General features: G+C 43.5%; 1 pseudogene; it reads left to right on the top strand.

Annotated features, from left to right (window-relative positions):
• On the top strand, nucleotides 966–3,428 carry LOC8056966 (annotated as a pseudogene).

Genomic DNA, 5,603 nt, shown 5'->3' with positions numbered 1-5,603 from the left:
TTATCTAAACTTTTATTAGAGAATAGTAAATTAAGGCAATGTTTTATTGACTTATTGTCAGACGGATCATATACTCTTATATTTTGAGCTATTTATTGATACACATTATTACAGTTTTATTAATTTTTTATATACGGAATTATTGAAATATTTATTATATATTCATATGTTGATACACATCACTGTTTATGTACTATGATATACACTGTTTATAGTCATAACAAGTACGTGATGTTCTGAATCCGGTCCAAGCACTCCAAACATTAACCAACATTGCCGTTTAGAACGTTTTAAAAAAATAAATAAAAGGTTATATTTGTAGACCCTGACTTGAAAATTTCTATGATAAATTTAAATATTATCTAAACTTTTATTAAAGAATAGTAAATTAAGGCAATGTTTTATTGACTTATTGTCAGACGGATCATATACTCTTATAAAGCTAATTAAACCCGACTAGATGAATTCTCTCTTCATGCAAGGTGTCCACATCATTCTCCACTAAGTCTATGTCATCCCATATTAATTAAAAAAATATCCATGTCATTTATATCATGTGAAATACTTTAACTATTTAATCTATTAACATACAAGTTGTCTACATATGCTATTTGTTTGATCACCTATGTCTCTATAATGTAATCAAATATTCTATTGTTTTTCTTCTATTAGTTTAGCGATTGTTTACCAGATCTAATACAACAAAATAACATGCAAATTAAATTCATATATATGTATACAAAGTATATTAAATACCATGTAATAATGTTATATATATAATAACTTATTTTTAAGAAATCCCCAAGCAATGCGCAGAGAATTCACCTAATATGTTTAGTATCTATGTCTCGGGGGAGTTTATGACACTTTTGGGTTTTTTATGAAGATTTTTATTTATAAAAAATGCATGTTGGTTGCAGCGAGTACCGGCAGCAATGGACTAACGGCGGTCCTGCGTGTGTGCTTGGTACTTCCATATCACCAAGAGTGATCATCTAACACACACGAAAGCGATCATGAAGAAAATGTGTATGTAACTAACTTTCCATTCTCATGTTATATAACTTTTTGTACTATATTACCATATCATATGACTACTGCACAAATATAGTGGGAGTAGTTGAGCACTACAACACCAACAACAGTTTTACAACAACTCCTTATACCGGCTAAAAGTACTATTCGCTAACTTACCGTGAGAGAAAAACACTACTAGCTGCAGAAAAAATACGGTTATAAAAGACAAGCGAACGGAACCTAAATGCTAGTGTAGACATGCATCTACAAACACAATGCGAAATCTTTCAACCGGTAAGCTCTACAACCACGTACTATTGAGGCCTGTTGGTAGTTAGCTCCAAACAATATATATTGTGAGTGGGATATTCATAGTTCTTGAAATATGTGGACCTGATTGTGATTACTTCACTAAGTTTTCTATTGTGCTATAAAAAATGTCCATGGTGGAACAGATGCACCAAAAAAACATAATATGTACCTGTTTGCCTACTCCACAAAAAATGAACTAAGAAACTTATTGCTCTGTAACATAGGCCTTGTTTAGTTTGCAAAATTTGTGGTTTTTGGCTAGCAATTTTGTTTTTATTTGACAAACATTGTCCAATCACGAAGTAATTAGGCTCAAAAGATTCATCACACAAATTACAGGTAAACTGTTTTTATTTTCATCTATATTTAATGCTCCATGCATGCGACGAAAGATTCGATGTGACGGGGAATCTTGAAATTTTTTGCGAACTAAACAAGGCCTAGCGCTCTTGGAAATACTAGACTTGGAGTTTTTAGAGTTGAAACAATATTTGGTATTAGAAGTGACTAAAAACATGGAACTTATCTATTGCATGTCAGCAATAGTTCCAATTATTCACTACTAAAAGAAGCCACAACCCCTGCCAATCCCAGTACCTAACTCAAGCCTAAAACCACGAAAACAGAATCTCCATTGCCTACTCTAGCTTTCAGTATTCTCAAATCTGAAAATAGTGGTGACGTTTGCAAACTGCATCCATGGCCTATTATTGTTGCTCGTCATTCTGACACCCCACACTAACTCGTATCAGAACCTACGATTTCGAAACAAAATCTCCATTATCTGCTCCATTTCAATTCTGGTTAACCTTCGCCGGTTATGGTCGATGTGGTGGGGACAATGGGAAATATCAAGAATAAAATTAAATTGGCGCCCACGATAAAATATCTCAGATATGAAAATTGCAGAGGAACCATCTTTGAAGCTTGGTTTCAAAACCCAAAGTGTTTGGGTGGTTTATTTTTGCTCGAGTAAACGCACATCAGCAGCAACAGCAACAATGGCAATTATTAGAAGTGCACTTATTACCATGGGTCTTATTTTACATGTCCCTCAGGTGAGAAGATGAAGGTAAAAAAACGCTACCTGCAGCTCAACGACGATCTCTTCCGTGAGCACCCGGAGTTCTTGGACCCTGCTGCCCCAACTCTGCAACGCAAGCTGGCCGTCGTGGCCAATGCTATGCCGGAACTTGTCGCGGCTGCCGCAGTGAAAGCCATCGCCGAGTGGGGCCGGCCGGCCGGAGACATCACCCACCTCGTGTTCGCCACCAGCACCAGCGCCCAGCTGCCCCACATCGACCTCCGCATCGCTTCCCTCCTCGGGCTGAACCCCACCGTGCAGCGCACCGTGGTCGGCTTCCACGGCTGCAGCGGCAGCCCCAGCGCGCTCCGCGTTGCCAAGGACATCGCCGAGAACAACCGCGGCGCGCGGGTCCTCGTCGCCTGCGCCGACATGTGGAGCGTCATGGACCGCTACGTCGTCCCCGACGTGGCCCGCCGCTACGGGATCATCGGCCGCGCCCTTTACGGCGACGGTGCCGGCGCAGTCGTCGTCGGAGCCGCCGACCCGCAGGAACTCGCTGAGCGGCCAATCTTCGAGATGGTCTCAGCGTCGCAGGCCATGGTGCCCGGCTCGGAGAGCGCGGTCGCCGTCGAGCTCACCAAGGACGGCCTGGAGTACCGCCTCGAGTTTGGAGAGCTGGCGGCGCAGGTCGGCGGCAACATCGAGCGGTGTCTGATCGGCATGATGCCTTCACTCGGCATTGGAAGCGTTGGCTGGAATGATCTCTTCTGGGTGGTGCACCCCGGTGGCCCAAGGATCATGGAAAGCTTCACGGCGGCTCTCGGGCTAGAGCCCGGGAAGTTGGCGGCCAGCCGGCGGGTGCTCAGCGAGTACGGCAACATGACGGGCCCAACTCTGATCTTTGTCCTCGACGAGGTGATTCGCCGTCGCCAGCAAGAGCAGGAGGAGGAGGGGAGCTGCGACTGCGAGTGGGGCTTCATGGTGGGCTTCGGCCCGGGGTTCACCATCGAGGTGATGGCGTTGCGTGCTTGCAATGGTAAGTCTGACACCAAGACTGAGTAGTAGTTTGTAGTGGGAGCCATTGGGCACAAAGAGAAGCTGCTGGAAATGCGGTTGTTCCCGCTACCTCCAGTTACTAGAACAAGATGTGTTCTACAGTCATCAATACAAAAGTTCCTGTTGTGTAACCAAACGCATGCATGAATTCTGCATGCTTCACGGAAGCGGCCTTGTACTTGTGTGTCAGTGCGTTTATTTCCTTCCTGTGATAAGGAACACATAATTATGCTGTGTGTTTGTGTCATCTTGCTTTGGCAAAATATATGCTTGCTACCCATCAAATCTTAAGTTTTTGGTAGTTGGTGGATAATTTTCCGGGCACTTTCATTTTATTTCACCTATTAACTTTGTAGTCTATATGCATTTAATATGGAGACTTGGCCACTACTATCTAAAACAGGCAGTGGCGGATCCAGAAATATCTCACAAGGGGGGCTAAATTATTGAAGACTAGAAATTTTACTAACACCGCAGAAATTTTGCTGAAATTCAATCACAGTGCGGTTAGGAGGCGTTGATGCTATGTTTCAGCACCATCGAGTGAGGCTAAAGGCAATTTGTTTGGGCTCTTTTTGCGCTGCATAGTAGAGCTGTTAGTGAAGATTTGGGGCTACGCCCCGGGCTGCAGCCCTTGCAGCCCGGGTCCTGAATCCGCCCCTGAAAACAGGGCCACCTATTTTGGTACTACTCTTTTTTCTTCCATTGTTTCCTCCGGCAGCACTACCTAATAAAGCATGCCACCAAATACATTCTAGTAGAGAATGACATGTGGGACCTAGACCCGTATGTCATTTCTTCCTTCCCTCCTCGTCATATAAAAACTCAACCGTCTCATCACGAAAGAGGGCCGCTCCCACTGTAGGGGCATCCACCACCAAGAATGGCCGGAAGAAGCTGGATGACAGTAGGAGGCGCTAGATCTACCCTTTGTCGGAGCTGAAGAGGTTGCTGACGGTGGTGGGGAAAGGGGTCGGCATGCTGCCCTCACTCTCAGGCTTGGTGCCACTGGACCCAAGTCGCACAAGGAGGATGCCACACGGACAGGTGACGAAGGAAGCCACGTCGACGTGGAGAAAGGCAGGGGCGATCAGATCTAGCCTCGCTAGACATGTGGATGGCGGTCATGCCGCCATCACTTGCTGGCTTGGTGCTGCTAGACCCGAGCCAACAAGGAGGAGGCTAGGGGCGACCGGATCTACCCTCATTATACATGTGGATGACCAGTCGCCGTGGCAGAAGGGTGCAACATTCAAAAACTTTTCTAGAAACCTATGCGTGGTGAGTGATCATGCTAGGAAGCTACCCTAGTTGCACAAGTAAAACCCAATGTAGATGTTTGAGCATTGCATTTATAAGTCGTTTTAACTATTTTGGTACATCTATTTTGATATGCATCTAGAAATAATAATATGTCTACATAGTAAAGTGGATGAACTAAAAAAGTTAAAACGACTTATCATTTGGAACGAATGAAGTATTGTTTAACAAACCACTAAGATGTCTATACGTTAGGTTGTTTGGCTTGTGTGTGTCAGCCTAGGCCCTAGCTTGACCCAAGAACCCTTAAGATTGACCTATGTGCACCCACTAGTGTATCAACCCAAAGAACCCAAACCCATCTCAACCCTAGGAACTGCACCTCCTTTGCAAACGTGCTAACACCAACAAGTGTTCACCACCAAAGTGCATGTGTGTTAGCTTTTTACAAACATTTTTATCAAAGGAGTTAAGTTGGCATTTTACTAGATCCTAGTGCATATGCTCAAGATATGGACCTAGCAGCACTTGATTCTTTCTCTGTGATTTCCCCTCTTGATAGTTGGCTATCTATCCTAGATCCGGTCAATTACTTATCTACTCATCTTAGACTGGCAAAAGTAAAACCCTATGTTTATACCTTTGCCTTGATCACTTAATTCCTTGTCCACCACCATGATCTCTACTCCATGCTTCATCTCTTTGTAATCATGTAGCCACCTTTCCATGCCACCTTGCTCCTTCATCACATGTGTTGCTATGCCTATCTCAATTCACTTAAACACAAAACATTAGAAACATGGTGTCATTAATTACGAAAACCAAACTTGGGCTTTCAACCTTTACCAATAAAAGTTTCAAACTTAGAAAATATAACTTTATTGTATTCAAAGACAATTTTGTAGCCATCTCTGCAAAGCTGAGAGCCACT

This window comes from Sorghum bicolor, chromosome 5, assembly GCF_000003195.3.
Source record: "Sorghum bicolor cultivar BTx623 chromosome 5, Sorghum_bicolor_NCBIv3, whole genome shotgun sequence".
Lineage (NCBI taxonomy): Eukaryota > Viridiplantae > Streptophyta > Magnoliopsida > Poales > Poaceae > Sorghum > Sorghum bicolor.
Note: the sequence above shows the minus strand (reverse complement) of the source record. Positions and strands in the feature narration are given on the sequence as shown.